This window comes from Pongo abelii, chromosome 17 (assembly GCF_028885655.2).
Source record: "Pongo abelii isolate AG06213 chromosome 17, NHGRI_mPonAbe1-v2.0_pri, whole genome shotgun sequence".
Taxonomy (NCBI): domain Eukaryota; kingdom Metazoa; phylum Chordata; class Mammalia; order Primates; family Hominidae; genus Pongo; species Pongo abelii.
Window position 1 is genome coordinate 59,249,899 of NC_072002.2, and position 20,396 is coordinate 59,270,294.

A 20,396-nucleotide genomic window follows, 5' to 3' on the forward strand; every position below is an offset into this window, starting at 1 on the left:
TAACATATTGCCCTAGGAATGGAGGTCACTTACGTGTAGCTCAGCTGTTTTCCTAAGCATTCAAAAGACCAAAATAACTCTCCCTTATCTCCTATCTTGGAGCCTGAGACCTGAACAAACATTATGTAGAGGTAAGTGTAACTTGCCCAAGGTCAGCTCCATGCTTAGCCTGAAGTCAACTCATCCACATTTCATGCACCTGCCTCCACTGATAGGCAGTGCTAGGTCTCTGCTGGATTTTTTCCATCCTTTGGTTCCTCCTTGAATCAATCAATTATTTGCTTGTGTTTATTGGACTTCAGCTGTATATTAGCCATTGTGCTGGGCACTGTGGACAAGATTTGGCCTACAAGAAACTTTGGAGAAGTAAAATCAAGCCTTGAGGATTTTTATGAACAGAATTATGACTGTCATTAACATCTTGTATTTGTGTAGACATTTAAAATGGTTGTGTGTTCCCCATAATAGCTTTAATAGACAGGTGAGAACCTTTGTATAAGAGTGGACAGGGCCTTTGCATAGGTTGTTCTCTCTGCTTGGGATTTTTCCTGTTCCCTCCACTAGCCTCCTATGCATGCCCCACCTAAACTTGGCCTTGTTCTGATGTCAGATCAAGTATAGGTTTTTTTCCGAGAAGCCTTGCCTATTAGATCGTGCAGCCACCCCACATCACAGAAATGCAGGCATGCATAGAAACACATTCCTTACTTCCTAAAACTCATCTCCTAAAACTGCACTCTTGCTCATGTGTGTGCTTATTGAAATGATGTCTCTCTACTTCCAGGTTGTGAGCTGGGTGTAGGGAAACCACAAAGATTGCTGCAGCATCACAGGGATAGTAATAGCCCAGAAGAACCATGATTACACTAGGCTTCAAGAAGGAGGATCAGTTTCAGAATGTGTAGGTTTGCTGGGGACAGGGAGCTAAAAAGAGGGCACAAGCAAGCTCTGTTGGAGGTATACTTGATAGCAGCTATGGCCTTTGGTTAAGGACACAGCTAGCCTGGGGTGACCCAGCATGGAGGAAGCTGGGAAAACAATACTTCTGACCTCACTCACCTCGCTTTTGTGATCTCCTGCTGGTGCCCCTTCTTGGCTAAAACCAAAGGGTAAAGGAACCTGAATGTGTAGGTATAGAAATCAGCATCACTGGCTAGATAACAGACCAAGAGGCAAGGGCAAGATGTCTTGCCCAGTGTGGAAGCTACCCCAGTCTTTGTTCCTTTCATCTCCTTTTCAGGTCAGTACCTTGGAAACTGTGGACAGCTGTTCATGACTGACAAATCATTCCCTACCATAGTTAATATTTACTCCCCTTTGGCTACTGGGACCTTAGGAACCAGGTGTGTGATGGGCAGGGAAATTGTCAAAACTCAGGCTGGTGGTTGTCAGTGGTTTCTCTGGCCTGAGGGAAGTGGATTTTTATTTTATGCCAGGAGACCTCAAGGCTAATTATTCACCAAGTTGTGGTGGCTACCGTCTTAGCCCAACATAAATTTTAAAAATGCCTGCTTTGGATGTCATTTCCTTTTGATGTTTGGGGAAAGTGATGCTTCTGCTTTCACTTTCTTTTGGGGGCTGGGAGTCCTTTAGAAGCAGCAATGAAAAAAGCAGGGATTTACATTGAGATTTTGCTTATAATTCTTGAAGGATATCTATACCCATTCTCAGATTCGATCTTCACACCAACCCTGGTGGCCTTCTGAGCACGGATCCAACAATCAAAATGTAAATAAACAGTTTCAAAATGGCAAAAACGTTGAAGAAAACCTGTGGTGCTGGGAAGGGCAGGAAGCTTTCCCGATGCATCTGTGCAGAGGGGTGAGCAGGAGTGAGCCAGTGAATGGAGAAGGGAAGAGTAGCCCAGCAATGAGGACATTTTTCCAAAAGACCCCTAGAGGGAGTAGGTGTGGCTGAGGAAATTTTGAGGAACTGGAAGATCAGTGTAGGTCCAATGAACTGATGAGAAACAGTGGAAAATGAGACTGGAGTGAGTACCTGCCCCATCCTTGTTGACCAGGAGAGAAAATTCCTGTCCCTAGCTTAAAAGCAGTGGGAGCCATTAAAAGACACATGCACACATATGTTTATTGTGGCACTATTTGCAACAGCAAAGGCTTGGAACCAACCCAAATGTCCATCAATGATAGACTAGATTAAGAAAATGTGGCACATATACACCATGGAATACTATGCAGCCATAAAAAAGGATGAGTTCACGTCCTCTGTAGGGACATGGATGAAGCTGCAAACCATCATTCTCAGCAAACTACTGTAAGGACAAAAAACCAAACACTGCATGTTCTCACTCATAGGTGGGAATTGAACAATGAGAACACTTGGACACAGAAAGGGGAACATCACACACTGGGGCCTGTCGTGGGGTGGGAGGAGGGGGGAGGGATAGCATTAGGAGATATACCTAATGTAAATGACGAGTTAATGGGTGCAGCACACCAACGTGGCACACGTATACATATGTAACAAACCTGCATGTTGTGCACATGTATCCTAGAAATTAAAGTATTAAAAAAAAAGGTTAAATAGGGGCAGGACAAGATCAGATTTATTTGTAAAGAGATCCTCCTGGAAGTTCTAGGCAGCTACTCTTGTAGCTTGAGTGAGGGTTGAGGATGGGGGATTAGACAGAGAATGAGACAGGTTTGGGATCTGTTTCGAGGTAGAAGAAAGGAACTTCTTGACAGGGACATGACTGCCTTTGGAAAGTCATCCAGTTGAAGTGTGACATGAGTACTGTCACTACACAGCCATACTCAGCAGTAGAAGCCTTGACTTTGTTACCAATGAGGAGTATGTGTGTGCATGTGCACAGGTTTGCATATGTGTGTGGATTTGTGTGTGTGTTTCTCAACATTGGGACCATTCATGTTTGAATGACTTTTGAAGGTTGAGATGAATTTTATTTTTTTAATTTGAAAACAAATATTACGCTTGTTTATTGAGCTTGCCATATAGAAAGAATGAGGTGTGGGAAAGGGAGTAATTTAACAAAGACTTTTTTTTTTTTTTGGTAATTTCTTGGTCTTTGATTTAGTTTACCCAGAATCCAAAAGGAGCACTTCCTACGTTGTGGTAGTTAAATTGTTCCTTTTCCAAGCAGACATGCCTATAAAGTCATTAGAGTATTTATGGGGAACCGTCTGGCCACTGGAAATGATCCATTTCATACTCTAATGAGAATGTTCTTCTCAGCCCTTAAGTCCAGCCCAGGTTAAAGGAATTAGACAGCCTGTAGGTGAACTCCGGCTACAGTAAACTTCTCACCCCACCTGGCACTTGCCTCCTTTCTTGCTTTCCTCTGCCAGGCAGAAATAATTGGCATACACCATCCTCCAGGGAATCTCCTTTTCAAGGTTCAGATCAGAGCTGGTGCTTCCATCATTTTTTTTGCATCAATGTCACTGGCCCTGAATCTTTTTCTGAAACAGAGACAGTCATTCTTCTGAGGATCCAAACATTTTCTATGATAGTTTCTGCTCACCTTTCCTAGTCTGGTTTCATGGAAGAAAGGTTCATAGATAAGTAGGATGATTCTTGGAAAGAAACTTTGTGCAGATGGCTTTTGTTCCAGGAATCAATTATGAAGACCCACTGATACTTATCAAGGCGCAGGATTGGGGACTTTAGCTTTGCAAAAGTGTCTGACTATATACAACCAGAGAATAAGGGACAACTTTGCTTATTTGATCTCATTCAACTGGAATGCTCTCCTTGCTTGTCAGTACCCCATTCATTCTTCAAGAAAGAAGTGTCTTCCTCTGAAAAATCTTCCTAGACTTCTTAGATTCCAGCTGTCTCTTCCTTCCTCAGCATTCATCTTAAGCCCATGTATCTATTCCCTGTCCCACCCATGTGATTGCTTTATGCACACATCATAACTGACTCTGCTTGAGAGAGAAGGGAATGCCTATGTGTGGTTTGTCTCACAAAATCTAATAAGATGCCATATCCAGAACGATGACTCATAATTACTTAATGAATTATTCAGGTCAAGCATGGCTTTCTCAACTATTCCTAGACTTTTCACTTCTCCTTAGTAATAGCAGGTCTTCATTTCTGGCCATGGGGTATGCACGTCGGTAACCTGCCAGTCCTCCAAGAACCAAGTTTTTTGTTTGTTTTTTGTTTTTGTTTTGTTTTCAGTAGGAATCAGCTATGTTCCCCTGGCATCAGAGGAAACCTGTAGGTATTTCTGCGGGTCATTTGGGCCTGGGTGTCCTTGAGTAGACATTGAAAAGTATTCTTCCAAAGCACAGAGCCCCATGTGGAGTTAAAGCAAAGATCAGAAAACCAGAGAAGGTCTTGGGAGAGAACACACCATATAAGGTAAGGGCCAATATTTGCTTGCAGGGATTGGGGGAAGGGACATCCTTAGGAACCGAGAGTAATGACTTTGGTCTTCTGAAAGTGCTGTTCTGTTATATAGCAGGCCATTAAACTATGTTAACAGTCATATCAGTTATGTTCAAAATGCTGCTCCTTTGTATATAAACACAGTGGAGTTCTGTAGCTGTGAAGGCCCAGGCCCTTGACACGGCTGTTCCAGGGTAGGTAGTAAAACGTTTCTTCAGGACTCTGCAGCAGCTGCCCTAATGGAACACTATTGACTTGAGTTACATCGGAGCTAAATATAGCTGGTGCAGTCATGTCCACAGGACTGCATCTGATAGCCAGGACAGAATGTACTTCTTGGAGACGTGCACTTCTTAGAATGAGTCTCCCAGAAGCTGCTTCAAGATTCCTGTCCTTTCCCTTTCCTCCATTATTTTCTGTCTTGATTACTCTTTCTTTTCATTTTCCTCTTCCAGCTTTCCTATTCTTCCCCTCTCCATACTTTAGGTCTCACTTCCTCAATAGTGAAAACAAGGAGTTGGGCACCTTTAAACTAACATTCTTAAATTCTTACATTTATCTTTTCTCTCTGTATTCTTTTCTCTTCACCTCTTTTTCACTATTTTTCTCATTCTTTACATTTCTTAATTTTTCTCTATAACTCTTTCATTTTATCCACCTCTAAACAGGGTATATTCTTTAAAAGAAGCTTTTTCATATCTAGTTAAAATTTACTGTTTTCAGGAAGAAAACTCAGATTTAGACAATTGAATATTTTTTCATTAAGTAGTGATGTCTTCTCATGGTCTGTGGCAAAATGACACAGAAGTATGAGGTAAAATGGCATGTTATTGGAACTATTTTTTTTCTCCTTTTTCATCCCTTACTCTTTTGGCTAATTAGTTATCAAGACAAGGTAAGAGGTTGTGTCTGCAATAAGTAAATTGTTTTTAGCCATCCACACCTTTTGGCAAACCAGTTGCCCAAATACACACGATTTTGAAAAAAGAGAGGCACTTGAAACAAAGAAAGGAAACCAAGAGGTTATAAAATTGAACAAGTTAATCTCTTATGTCTTAAAGTGGAGGATATAGTGTGTGCATGGTTGTGCAAGTCTGTGAGTCAGTGTGTGACATTTATTTCCATTCAGGTTATGAGGATGAAAGAGGAGAATACGTAGATTGGCTTAGGCCAGGTGAGTTTGACCAAAATGTTATGTATTCCTCATCATGGAATATTCTAGTCTGCTTCAAATCAGGTGAACCTCATTTCAAGCAGCAGATATTTTTCTGAAGAGATATGAATTTTTGTAAATTAAACTGTAGAGTCCGTGGAGAGCCTGGAGAACATTCTGGCAGAATACGACAGGTAGAATAGGGTAAGAGAGCTGTTCGAAACTAATCCTGTGGCTAACTTATTTTGCAAGATTTGGTTTTGGGATCTGGGTTTTCCCCTCCCTTTTAATGGGTACCTTAAAAAGAATGAATGCTTTTACTAAAGGATCCCAAAGTATTTTCATAATTCTCATGGTCTATGAGAGAACATGCAGTTCTATCCACTATGAGGAAGGCAAAAGCCCATAAATATGGTTCAACTTGCCCCAAGCACACAAACAGAGAACTTGAGTATTATAAAGGGCTTTGGGGACCATTAAATCCAGCCCTCTTCTTATTAGTAAAAAGGCTGAGCTCAACGTGGGATGGTGATTTCTGATAGAGCTTGCATCGTTTCTTACACTCTCATGGTTTTTTTTCTCCGGGTATGGGGGAACATTCTTAAGGCGCCTGTACAAAGGCTTCCACTCCTCCAGGCCATGTCACCTATCAGTCTGTGTGACATGTGTTTCACAGAACACACAGTGAGACATAAACGATGATGGGAAATTCCTCTGTAAGCCTTAGACACAAGGCTGCTGCAGGATCCTGGCCTCCCCTGGAATAAGCGCTGTGTGTGCTTCAACTCCTGGACTCAAGCTTCTCCCAAGATCTCAGGCTGTTTGCAGTCCCCACACTTTGTCCATACAACTAAAGTCTAAGGAGAGCTGATAGAGGAAGTTTTCTCTCTCTAGGGATTTAAATGTATCAGAAGACTTTAAAGATGAGAAACCCTTTAAGACTCCAAGTAATTAAATAATAAAATAATAAAAGTATTCCTAGCATGTTGAAAGGTGACATTGGGAACCTGCTTATTTGCTGCTCAGCCATATGTCTGAGGGATTAACTTATTCTGTGTGTCCAGCAGCTGCCAGACACCCATGGGGATGGCTGTGGGTCCTTGTGTATGCACATGTAAGTAAGTGTGTGTGTGTGTGTGTGTGTGTGTATGTGTACTTCTCTTCCTTCACCATCTCAAAACCTACCAGTTATTCAATTCTATGCTCAAATCTCAACCCCTTCACAAAGCCATTTTGGACTTCTCCAAAGGTGTTTTTACCCTGGACATCTCCTTTTTAACTTTGATTATGTTCTGTTGTCCTTGTAACTTCATATGAATTTCCATGGTCTGTTAAACTGTTCTTTCTTTATTTCAGGCATTTGCTTTTTCTTCTGAGCTAGATCATTATTTACTTGATGGCAGAGACTGTCATCTTTTTCTTGATTTCACCACAGCCTGAGCATGGCCTTGAGCTCAGCACTGAGCTTGTAGGGCTAGAGCACCTTTGGTTTGGGCATCCAAAGAGAGCTTGGCTGGCACAACTCATTTTTTCAGCAAAGGAAGTAACACTTCACTCAGCTAAGGTTAATCAGATAAGGCTAGGGGGAGCACTAGCTCATCCAGCCTCATTGTTCTATGCTAAATTATAGGTGTCTGAACTAAATTTCAGGGGAGAAGTCTGGTAAATCCTCCATGCTTGGCAGGAAAGTGTGCTGGAGGGTCTAGAAGTCATGCCTCAGACCTCCTTTTCCTCTTTGCCTCTGTCACACACTTCTTGATATTTCTGTTATCCTGAAGTACCATGTGTGCATACATGCACCTGCCTACCATTAAATGAAGGAAATGCCATGTTAGGAAGCTGAGAATAAATAGAAAAACGTGGAAGAAAAGTTAATCTATCTAGGAGAAAGTAGAAAAAGAGATCTTTGTTTATTTTTTAAAAATCTGTTTTCGCTTATGGATATAACTTTCAAACTCTGTTTTTGGCTTTTCTTAAAGCCTGTGAATCTGTCTTCTGCCACTGGCATATTTTAGCAGGAGTGGTCACAAGACCTTGTTCCCTGCTAATGCATCATGTTTGATTCTTCTGTGTAATATTTTCTCCTTTTCATATCTTTCAGGAAAGGTTCATTCTAAGTTACTCTCTCCCTCTCTCTCTCGCTGTATGTGTGTGTCTTTCTGCTAACACAAAGATATCTATATATTTATGTACCAGTTTGTTTTGATTTTCTCACTTATGTGACTACTAGTAACACTTAAACTCTTAACATGCTGAAAACTAGCCTACGTTTTCTGACTGAACTTTGTTTTTCCACAGTAGACTTTGGCTCATAATAAGCTCCATTTTTTTTTTTTTTTTTTTTTTTTCTGGTAATGGTGCTTTTTCTTTAAGAGATAGGGTCTTGTTACATTGCCCAGGCTGGAGTGCAGTGGCTACTCACAGGTGTGATCATAGCTTAATTCCTGGACTCAAGCAATCCTCCAACCTTGGTCTTTTAAGTAGCTGGAACTACAGGCATGTGCCATTGCACCTGACTTGGTAATGGTGCTTTAACATAGTGTCCTTATGTTTAGGACTCAGTTTCCCTCCTGCATGCCACCTAGCCATTGCTTTCTCATCTTTTAATGTCTAACTTTACATGTAGATTTACCCAGCCTGAACCAGCAGCTTCCATTTCAGGATTCCATTATTGTTCGCAGTAAGCCCTAGAGAGCTAATATAGAACTGGGTTCAAAACTGCATTGAGTGTGTTAATCTTTACCCCCTAACTACACTGTAAGCTCTGGAAGGTAACAGTGGGAATCTTACATTTTTTCTGTGGCAATCATTTTGCGTAGCACAAACTTGGCAATATAATGTGAGCTCAGACTAAGGCTCAGAACACAGGGAACAGTATACATTAAAACCACATTTTATAGATCGTACATATAGTTTATTTCCTGATTGTATATTTGTACTGTAAATCTAAAGTTTATGGCCACTGATTTCATTTTTCCATCTTAAGAGTCTTTTTCTTTTTTTGCATCTTCTGCTAAAGTATTAGTAAGTACTCTATCAGGAAGCATTTTAAATTTATTTTACTCAATTCAGAATCACAAAACTTTTTCTATCCTATTTTAAATTATCCATGTGCCATTGTAGAGACATTTCCATTCATATTTGGTGCTGGATTTTTTGTTTGTTTGTTTGTTTGTTTGTTTTTCTTTGAGATGTTTCTGGCCAAGAGTACTTAGCAGTTTCACTTTGATTCTGAGAGCCAACAGAAGCTCCCAAATGGAAATGATATAGAATTCCCTGGACCAGTCAACATGTTACCAATTTGGATTTATTTGCTGAAGCCCATTTATGCCTCCTTGATTAATTTTTCAATTATTCCTGTTGTAAGGGAACTAGTAGGATCTTCATTTCTAGAAAGATTTATATTGCTAATTTAGGGTGTCCTGCACAGTGCTATTGCTGGAACCCAACACCTTTTCCAGCCTCAGAGGAGACCATTGTACTGAAGGGCATGAGGCCATGGGAGCACTTCAGAAGAAGAGACTCAAAATAACTATCATTGCTACCATTATCATTTGTTCTCCTTGAGTTATCCTCATAATGTTGTTTTCCATATTTTTTGTTATGTTGATGTATGGATAAAGCCAATTCTAGTAGCCACAAATGTTATTTTTTGAATCGTCTTTGAATTATCCTGACCTTCTGATCACAGAAAGAAGAAATGGGTCCTTTGGGACATGACCACATGGTTTTGGGAAGGGAGTCCAAGATTTAGACCCAGGATACATGTCTCATTGGTCACTGTCTTTCTGGCCCTGCTTAAACCGAGACCCTCTTCAACACTCATCTTTTTCGGAGCCATAAGAGATACAGGTGATACAGAGCTTGCACGCTAAAGTAAAATACTTCCATTCAGGGGTTAGGCAAGACCAACAAGGAAAGAAATATTTGGGTTGGATCTTGAAGGACAAGTAGGGCTTGGCTAGTCAAAGACAGTGTTCCAATTAGGGGGGAAAATGGAATTCACAAGGGCATGGTGGTATAGATGATGGCAGCTTCAGGGTGCGGGAAGTGACAAGCTGGACATGTGGGCTGGGTCCTGAGGCTGCACAGCCAGAAGGAGCAAGCCAAGGAATTTGGACTTTACCCTCAGGGTCAACAAAGCCATCAGAACCTAGGAATAGGCAGTGGAATCTTCATATCTGCCTCTTAGAAAGGTTTTTCTGGTGACAGAATGGAAACTAGATTGGAGGTGAAAGACATCAAAACCCCACCAGCACTCGGGAGGCTCCTATCGTTCCAGTACCTGCCTCTTTGTGCTTTAAGCCAAGAGGCAGTAACAGCTTTTCTGTTAATAACTTCCTGTGCTTCCCTTTCATTTATCCACATGATTGTTAATTAGTTCTCCTTAACAATCATGATTTGGATGTGCTGTCTCTTTCCTGTTAAGACCCTGACTGATCTACCCTCCTTCACACGTCTTTATAACTCTTTGTTTCTTTGTTTGCCTCTCCACTAGCCCATGAGCATCCACAGCAGAGCCCACCTATGTGTGGTTCATTTTTAAGTTGTCACTAGTTCAACTGACATTTACCATTTACCAATTAAGCTTCATTTGAAGCCATAATTTCAGAGTTGGGAAAGGTCAGAGCCAACCAGAGTAGCTCAGGAAGCCTTCAGAGGGGAGACCTGAGGTGGGCTGAGAAGCCTCTGCTGGGTGGGATGTATAGAGTGAAAGGAGAGTAATTGTAAGAACACAGCGCATGCGTTGACAGAAAAGCGGTCAGGGCCCTCATTGGGGCCACTGAGGAGATCAGCTTTTCTGGAACACATGGTGAGCTGCAGGAGGAACCAGCAGGAAGTACAGAGTTCCCTTCCAGAGCTTGTTTCCCCTTCTAATTACATTTGATCCAGGCTAACATGATTCTTGGTGACCCTGAGCATTTGCTGTAGTAGGGCTGGGGAAGAGATTTCAGAAATTGATCAAGGAAGACTTACAAAACAAACAAACAAAAATACCATTAACCAGCTACTTATGAGTAACTGGGAGTTGCTACAAATCCTTTCTTTCCCTCATCCTAATCACCAATTGGATACAAATCCCACGCAAAGCAGGATTAGGTTCCTGCAGCAGTATATAACGTCCAACGGTGCAGATTCATTCTGTATTTTAATCATTGGCAGCAAAATCCTGAAAGGTAATTCTTGGCCTGGATGCCTTTTCTTTTCCCAGTGAGAATAGTGCCTTTTTCTATTCAACTACTGGAAGGTTCATGTGTGGTCAACAGAGAAGACAGAGCAGAAGTTCTAGGAACTTGATTTTTTGAAAGAGGAGTATGTGAGAAATAGTTGGATGAATCTTTCAAACCACAACTTTATGATCCTAGAAACATGAGGTTTCCCTTCACTCTCCTATAAAGGCAAATCCAGCAAAGATGAAAGTTTAAAAAAATTAATTACATGAATAAGCTGACCCCAAGCATTCTCTGTAGTAGGACTGGGAAGAGACTTCAGAAACTGACCAAGGAAGAATCTATTTCAAAATGAAAAAAAAAAAAATTCAAAACAAGAAATTACTCTCATTTCCCCAGTCTGGACATACATGTCTCAGAGAAGAGTAATGTGTACATTTGATTCCTGACCTTAGGATTTAAAAGGAAAATTCATCTGAAATCCTGAAATACTCCTTGGAACTGTGAGGGGAAGGGATGTATGGGGAACCAGGCCATAAAAATCAAGTTGAAAAGTTACCCATGGCCTTTCGTATTTTTCTGGATCCAGGAAAGAGGCTCTGTCAAGCAATTTGTCCCTAATGCAATCTCAGTACAGATGATGTTGTTCTTTTAATAAGAGCTCTGGTCTCATTGGCCACAGCTCATTACCTTAGGGTTGGGGAAGGAGGTGAGGGGTGAAAGTTGCAGAGAAAACTCAAACCCAAGTGTTAGGAAGCCTGATTCATGGGAGATCAGTCCAAATTATATATGAGAAGCTCTGAAGCCTGTGGGTCCGTGGACAATAAGAGGTTAGGAAGATTAGGAAGTCGAAACACTCAGAATAACTCTTTTTAGGAAAGAATCTAATGCAGAAAGCAAGGGTCCCTACACCCCATTAGAATAGCTAGTGTTGAGACCACCACGTTCTCCAGGCTTATCCCATCTGCCCTGCAAAAGGCAAATTATCCTTAGGGCCTCCCTGCAAGAACTATTTTCTCCCTCATTTTTACAGGTCCTTGTGGATTTAATGGATTTTATCACTGCATTTATTAGAAAGTAAAGCAGTGGGGAGCTCTTATCCTGGGTACCCTTTTCTTCATTTCTCAAAATATTCCTACCTTTCCTGTCTTCCCAACATATTCAGTCTGCTTTATTCTCCCATATGGGGTCTCCAAAACAGGCAGCAAAGGACAAGGAAAAAAAATCAAGATTTGAGAATCGATAGTACTGGATCTGGGTCTCAATTCTACCTGGCGCGGGCCCTCCTTCCTGAACACCCATCTAACATTGGGAAAATTGAACTAGACAATGTATAAGGTGCCTCCTAAGCTCTGACATTATGTCATTTTTAAGGAAGACGATGAAAAGTGCTCTAGAATCCCTTAATACAGATGGAGGGTTGGTAACTTTACAGTATTGGCTGAAAGCAAAGTGCCTCTTTCCTTTTTATGGTTTCCTGGTGTCCATTCACAGTCAGATTCAAGTAACATTTGAATAATGGAACCCCCAAACAGCATAGGAGAATTCCATTCCCAAAGCTTTCCAATGATCATTGCCACAGCTGAGTGAATGATGTTTGATTTAGGGTCTGGAGATCCTAATTGTAGTATCTTTTGTTCCTTATCATGTCATGTCCACTTGAGTTTGGGAAGTAGTTTTCTAGAACTTGAGCGCTTCAAAGCTTGCTGTAAATTTCCACATAGATCACTGGGTTGAGGGAACGAGGAAAAGAGAAGTTGAAATAGAAGCCCACAGGCTCCAATTTTCTTGCTCAGAAATATTAAAAAAGAGATTTTTCTCAAGCCTGAAGGGACACTGGATGTTGCCTCACCCAGAAACTGGCTTCAGGTGATTAATTCCTTCGAATGTCATGCAGAATTATATCCACATATGAACATATGCATTTTCTGGGGAGAACCATGTAAATTTCAAAAGATTCTGAAGGGGGCTCATGACTCAGTAAAGATTCACTTTCCTCATTTTCCAGATTAGAATGCTGAAACTCCAAGAGGGGAGGTGCTGAAGACCTCCTGTGTATCTAAGAGTCAGGACTTGAACACAGACTTCTTGAGAACAATTCTATTGCTTATTCTCCTTGAGTCTTTTGCAGACAGCTTGCCATAAGGTATTAGACTAGACCTTAAATTTGAAATTCTTTGAAAACATAACATACTTTATTTACTCATGAAAAGACAAATCTAGCCTTGCAAAACATTTTCCGGGCTGCAACCTTGATCCATCCGCCCATCCCTCTCTGAACATTCATCCAGGCAGAGATGTTTAAATGAATACACATACACACGTGCTCACACATATGCATGTGCTCACTCAAACCTGTGTGTACACACATTGTTTGTCATGTGTGTCTCTTCCATACTGCTCCACATGCTTTGCCAAAGGAGGGAGATATCAATGAAAGTAATTACAGGTTGGCAAATTGTTTGTGCTGACTGCAGTAAAGAGAATGGGTTTTCTGAAAGGGTGACCATTCTCTGCCCTTCTGCTGCTGTGCAGTCATATGACTCTAATCTGTACCTGCCTTGGTATGAAGTATACATTCCTAACTAGAACTATGACTGCTGAAGATAACAACAGAACTAAGGAATGAAGGGGATAGAAAGCAATTCTATTTAAAGTTGCGGTTAAACTTTTGAGTTCACGTTGAATGTCAACATCTGTCTTTCTTCCCCTACCATGAGGAGGAGTTAAGCAACACAGCTGCTCATGTCCCTGTGAGGAGTACAAGCCTGCCATGGCTCTGGGTATGCAAAAGGCCCCAAGTCAAGGCCTGTTGGTGCGGATCCCCCACAGAGATCAGAATTCTTGAGGTGGCTAGTCTCAATGCTGACACGAGAAGGGAGGCAGTTGGCTTTTCATGCTTTAAAGACCTGTGTAGCAGCTTTTCTGAGCAGGACAGCTGGCTGATTCACCAGAGAATAACAGCTTGATCCCATTCCCCATAGAAATTAGCTGTAGGAGGCCCAGAAACATCTTACTGGGTGGCCTGAGCAGCTGCCCCATCAACATACCCAGGGCTTGTAGAATTAGGGGCCTGCAGAGAAGTGGAGGCAGTGTTGGTATGGGGCTCTCATGAGGAGACTCTCATGAGGAGACCTGCGTGTAAGTCTCTGCAGACGTGGCTCTCTACCTCTGTTCTCCCAGTCCTCCTATCCCATGGCACATGCACACCCCCACTTGCCCCCCACCGCCACACACACCCCTGCAGAGGTTAAGACTATACCACAGTGATGATGATGTCATTCCTAAAATACTTGAATAAATTTATGTTTTTGCAAATTCAATCATTTTTTCTTAATACACAGTTTCCCTTTGGCCATCTATGATTTGCTTGTAATTCGGATTGATTTTTAGTGCTCCTAGATTCCTCTAGAAAATAGTTTCAGAGCCATAAAATAGCCTTAAGAGAGCAAGAAAAAATGTTTTCTCAAGCACTTGTGGGTTGCACTATTTTATTAAATGAACAGTAATTAATTATTCTCCTCATGATTGCATGTGAGATATTTTTGCTCATTGGTTTGGCATGGAGTGCTGTCCATGTGGGCAGTGCAAAAGGGACCTGTTGGTGCCCTGGATGGGTATCTCTGCCTCTCTCCCGTGGACTCCAGGAGAGTTGCCTGTTCTGTGGCAGCACTGATGTCTGTGCCCCAGTTGCTCATTGTATTGCTTCCTGCCAACACCTTGAAAATCAAGTTTCTGTATGTGACCTGGGATGAAGCCAATATGTAAGCTGGAAAAGGATACCTTATGGGGCATTTTCTTAGCATTTATAATTTGAGGAGGGCTAAAATGTGAGAAAATGCTACACTTCAGCAGGCCTGGGGTTTCTCTTATTTCAAGATTATTTTCCTTGATGTGAAAACCTTACAGGCCAGAAGTGGTGCCAAGATTGTCCCTTCCATGGCATTAGCCATGGGTGACTTCAGAGGTCTCTTTGGGGCCACATCAGTGACATGTTCATTCTGAGAATCAGTTGTCCACAGAACAGAGAGGAGACAGGCTGTAAAAAGGTAAAAAGGAATGAGTCCACTTAAAAAAAAAAAAGAAAGAAACCGATGCAGTTTCTTTGTGACATTGTCCACAAGTGTTTCTCTGAGAGTCTTTCCCACTGATGTCCTACACTCAAACAGAATGAAAGTTGAACACTCCATTCTGTGGCCATGTCCTTTCAGGCTATCTTTGAAATGGAGGCATTACCTTTGAAAGATACCCTATGGTGATGGCTCCTCCCCATGTTTTTACATGGCAGGAGATGTGAAAACTTCTGGCTTTTTCCTGGGAAGAAGAAGGGCTTTTTTTTTCTCTTTCCTAAAGGAAACTCTTCTTCATTATGGGGAGACAAGTGCTGGACAGGGGTGGAAAGAAAGAAGCCAATAGCCCACTCAGCCATTGGCCTTGCAAGCTCTTGAGGCTTGGATTTCCTGCAAAATGTGACAGTGTGACAGAGCTGAGTGTGTGCTAGACTGGGAGCAGGGTGCCTTCTGTGAGATCTTGGACCTCAGAGTTGCCATCTGCAAATGAGAAGCTGGAACCAGCTCCCCAATTCTATCTAGGCTCTACATTTCTATGATTTTGCCGTCATTAAAAAGGGAAACTTACGCAGCTTTGCCTTCTGAGGAAAGACAGAGAACATGGTGATGGATCCAGCTTGTATTCAGTAATTAATTTATGTAAGAAACACATAGTAATTCTGCAGAACGTGCCAAGCACTGTCTTGAGTGCTGCAGATGTAAGATTTGAGTCAGACACTCAGGTTCCTCTGAATGCTCACCCACTAATGGACCACATCTGTTTCTGGACATGGGAACCCTGATGGGTTTTCTGTTGTTAAATAACCCTGGAACCCCCAAATCTCCTGGAGTTGTAGGAGACTGCTGGCGGCCCTGTCTGCCAGGTTAAATCTGCAGGTCCTTCGGTTCTGTTCCATGACAGAGTCCAGGTCCTATAGGCTGGAAATAATGATAAATAAAGATGGGGGCCCTTGCCCTCCAGAAACCCCCAATCTAATGGGGGAGCCAGGCAAAAAATAACCTGAGAATGTGATCTATAGCTGAGGCAAGGGCTGAAGGAGTAGAGAAAAGGCACCTAGGCCAGTGGGAGTCGGGTGATGGGGGAAGGTTGGTACAGAGAACCACACTCATGAACAGAGAGTAGAATCTTCTAGAAACTACCTCTAGCTTATTGAATTTGCACAGTTGTATAAGAATATATCAAGAACTTGCCTCATGCAAAACTTGCACTGGATGCAAGATAGTTGTGGTAGAAATGGAGGTTGCTGGGTGGGGTTAGGAGGAGTTTTGGCCCAAAGAAAACAGATAGCAAATTAAACAGAAGGCCAGATCCAAGGGCCAGGTTGAGTGCTGCTGATTTTTTTTAAATTGAATTAATTACAATAAATTGGGCAAACATTATATATGGCTTCTTACACATCTAGAATTGGCAAAGCAGACATACTGTTAGTCTAAATGATGGCAAATTTTAGGTGGCCTAGGAAGTAGGAGCTTCTAGTGATAAGCCAAGACTAAATAAAATTCCCTCTCTATGTAACCGAATGTTTGATTAAAACCCCACATGACAAGGACAAGTGTTTTTAAGAATCAGAGATCCATATAAACAATGATCTTTAAGGCTTCAGAGAAGAGATAGATGCAGGCTGGCCGCACTCTGAGCTGTAACCTCTGATGTTGGGCAGTGCACAACTTGTGCAGCTATTCATAGTATTCCAGAATGTCAGAATCTGAACAGGTTTTTAAAAATTGGCTTGCATTGATAATCAGATTTGGTGACAAGCCTTTTCTGGTAGGTGAAATAGTGTAAGGACAGGTGTGTAGAGTTGGCTATGAAGATAAAGTATGTGGAATTTGGGGTCCTTGAATCCTGTTTAGCTGTACTTAGTGTCAATTGAAATCTCATAACATTGGCTATGTACCCTCCCTCTAATATCATAAGCATATTGTTGGGCAGGGAGGACTGCCTCATATGACAGACCCTGATGGCGAGGTGAGAAGATAAATAGCTGCTGGCCTTGGCACATCCTGTGCCAGCAACTAAGTGAAGACTTGGATTCCTCTTCTCTCCTTGATTCAGAAATCAAGCACCTGATAAGCTCTCATCATATTTCCAGTGCATGTTGAGCGTAAGAAGTAATAGAGGAAAGTATTGTTCCCACCATTAGGAACTGAACTCTCTCGATGAGGAAACAAAGTTAGACCACACACAATCTTACATTAAAATGTGTGGTAAAACCCATCTGGACTTTAGGACTTTGAGATGTGAGTTATCAGCAGGAGTTTTGAACTGAACTTTAAAGTGCGAGTTGGATTTGAAGAGGAGGCTGTACGGGGCAGCCCGTATCTACTTTTCAGGGGCAAGGAAGGGAGAAATGGGCAATAGACATTTGAATTATCAAATGAGACATAGTCTATTAGACTCCTCTTTGGCTACTATTTACTTTGGTCATTTTCTTGGGGCTGGAGATATACAAGTGGCAGAAATCTGAAGCTTTTCTGGACATGTTTTTTTGATGCTACTGATACCTGTGCTATTCATGCATATAGTGTTTTCCAGTTTCTGTCCCATGGAGGATGCAGGGCGAGTGATAGGACTCATGTATGAGGCTGCAGCCAGGATTTCCCATTAGCTGCTCTGGTCAACCAACACAATTGGGATTGTCAAGATTTTCTTTGAAATTCCAACACATTGTTTCTGTTGCCAGGCAGATGAGGAAACTGAGACTCAGACAGGCAAAACAACAGCCTGAGGACATACGGATGCCCAGGAATTGGGGCCCGCAGCTTGTCTTGGCCTCTGTTTCATCTTCGAAGTGACAAACTTGGAAGAGATGATCTTGGAGGACCCTCCCAGCTTCAATGTCCAGAGTCTATAATATAGCTTTTCTGAGGCCACATGAATGAGTCCTCTGTGACATCACACTGTTTCTTTTGCTGAACAATAGTGATTTGATTCCCCAAATCAATAAACAAATTAGAGAAACAGTAGAGAGACCCTGGGAACCAGGGACAACAGATGAAAGAAGGAGGCCTGGGAGAGAGAGGGGAAGGTGAGGGAGGGGCTCCAAGGGAGCATCCCATAAAAGCCAGTGCAAGGCAGGTGGGCAGGGGGACAGCAGCTTCCACAAGCCTTTTTCATTCTGTGCTGCAGTCATCTGCCTGGGAATCTACTCATGGGTGGGAGGGGGGTTAGGGCCGACTCCTGAGAGGAGAGCAAAGGGGAGGGGTTGTGTAGCAGGTGCAAGCAAAGGCTACAATGCAAATTCTCAGGAAAGCCTGAGGGGCCAGGCTAGAGGGGCAGTTGTGCAGCATATACTAGGAAGACAGAGAGGGATCAGCAGCTGACTGAGGGGAAGGGGTGCAGGAGGAGAAGGGAGGGAGCCCTTTGGGGAGGGGCTGGCCAGACTCTGGGAAAGGCAAGTGGTAAGTTTTGTACCTCTGTGATTCCCCTACCTCTGCCTTTACTAGAAGGGAAATTTCCCATCAAAATCCAGTTATCAAGCCAGGACGGGAACCCTTTCTGTGCACACCAGAGCATCAGCAAAAGAAGGGGCGTAGCCTCTCCATGAATGAGTCCTCAGCTGCCTGCTGAAATAAATGTTGCTTTTACAACCTGTCAGAGGCCTGTGTTCAACGAAATAGAACACCGCAGTTCATCACCCCCACATCATACCCTCCCCTAAATTTTTATTCTTATGGATCCAGTTCTAACAAAGAAGCAGTTAGGATTTTTAAAAAAACACCTTTCAAATTTGTCACTTTCTGCACCTCCCTTCCTCCCCCGTGGGTCCTTTTGCCTTTTCCTGACCCAGGATACTGTGTGTCTTACTCTGAGTTGACAAGAATGCATTAAACATGTATCCAGCCAGCGATTTAGGGAAATTGACGATCTTCTGGGTCTTGTTGTGTTTGGGGTCAGATGATAATATTGCCCCTTAGGTTAAATCCAGACAGCACTGAGGGATCTCCAAGCTGGTACGGTGCATACCCTCAATCGACAGGAGGCAGGTCTGCACAGCGGCACAGCCCTGCTGCTCCTAAACCTAGAAGGCTTGGATCCAAATGACTTTATGTAGTGATTAGGGTAGAATGAAGAGCATTTAATAAGAGACTTTACAAAGAGCGCAGGTAGCTAACAGAAGAGCATTACTTTTGAAAGCTGCAGGCTTCATTACATTCCAAACCAGCCGGCTCACCAGGCAACCACAGCCCAAACCGGGCGAGTGACTTTCCTAAGGTCGCGCAGTTAAATATTGAGGCCTCAGAAATAGAACACCCAGTCTCTGTCTTTGTCAGACCACCTCCACGCAGAACACAAGCAAGAATCTAGCCCAGTAAAGAGCTTCAAGAGGTGGCTCACCACTGTAATCCCAGCACTTTGGGAGGCCAAGGCAGGCAAATCACTAGGTCAGGAGTTTGGGACCAGCCTGGCCAATACGGTGAAACCCCATCTGTACTAAAAATACAAAGAATTAGCTGGACATGGTGGCAGGCGCCTGTAATCCCAGCTAATTTGGAGACTGAGACAGGAGAATCTCTTGAACCCGGGAGGCGGAGCTTGCAGTGAGCTGAGATCCTGCCATTGCACTCCAGCCCAGGCGACAGTGCGAGACTCCATCTCAAAAAAAAAAAAAAGACTTCACACGTTAGTGTTGTCTCGTGCAGGGGAAATGTGGGGACTACGAACACTGAAAGTCTTCTTGGTTGAGGAGGAACGTGGGTCTCTGTTGAACAATGAGGTGCACCATGACTGCACTTTCCAAACTGAAATCAAAACATGTGTGTCCTTATGGGAACAATGGGCAACCAGAGTATGGGAAATTAGAGCTGTCTCAAAAAGTCTGGCACTTACTGTCTTTGGACATATATAAGCTTTCAGACTTACCTGTTTTGCTATATAATTGACTTACGGCTTGAACGTTGTTTTAACCAGGTGTTTTTACTCACTCAGCACCACTCTTGAGTTTCATAAATCACCACATTTAATCTTCTATTACAGTGAGATGAAATAATTTCCTGAAAGTGTAAACATCCAGGAAGCGGCAAGTCAGGATTCGAACCTTTGTCTGCCTAACCCCACATTCTGCACTCTCTGTTAGTCTGTGCTGCCTTTTAAGAAGCATTTTTTTTTAATTGGAGAGATGTTTCATTGCAGAGTTTTTCACATGCAGAAAGGAATTTATTCATGTCGAGATTTAGAGGATCATAAAATCACCGAACCTTAAAGAAAGAAGGACTTCAGAGTTCGTTGATCTCAACCAACTTGTTTTGCAGATGAGGAAGTGAGGCTCAGCCGGGCAGTGACATTGGCCAAGGTCAGGCTGCGTTGAACCCAAGACTCCCAGCGGAGTGTGCCTTCCACTCTGACATGGGAACTCCTTGGGTTTAAAACCAGTGACCATGGCCAGTGGGATAGTGGCCAAAGGCTGCCAAGGTCACCAGAGTCTTTTGTGGGCTTTGTTTAATGTCTTAACTCCCACTCCCATCCCCCATCGATATTAACTACCTTTTAAAAAGATTGAAATCATGCCTGCCTACCTCATGCAAAGTTAAAGGTCTACAGAGATCCAAAAGGCATGAACTACTATTTGTGATACTTATCTTCACAAAAGCGTTTATAAAAACAATTTGAGATTTCTTTTTATGAAA

At 42.5% G+C, this 20,396-nt stretch overlaps 1 protein-coding gene and 1 long non-coding RNA gene across 5 annotated transcripts in view; both read left to right on the forward strand.

Moving 5' to 3' along the window:
• LOC134760298 (uncharacterized) overlaps positions 1–19,394 on the forward strand; it is a 115,914-nt gene extending 96,520 nt beyond the window's left edge. Inside the window, exon 2 of the long non-coding RNA XR_010137581.1 lies at positions 1–19,394. This exon is cut by the window's left edge and continues 85,720 nt beyond it. This is a non-coding gene — a long non-coding RNA (uncharacterized LOC134760298).
• SETBP1 (SET binding protein 1) overlaps positions 1–20,396 on the forward strand; it is a 383,903-nt gene that overhangs the window by 118,157 nt on the left and 245,350 nt on the right. The gene's annotated exons all lie outside the window — the stretch shown is intronic.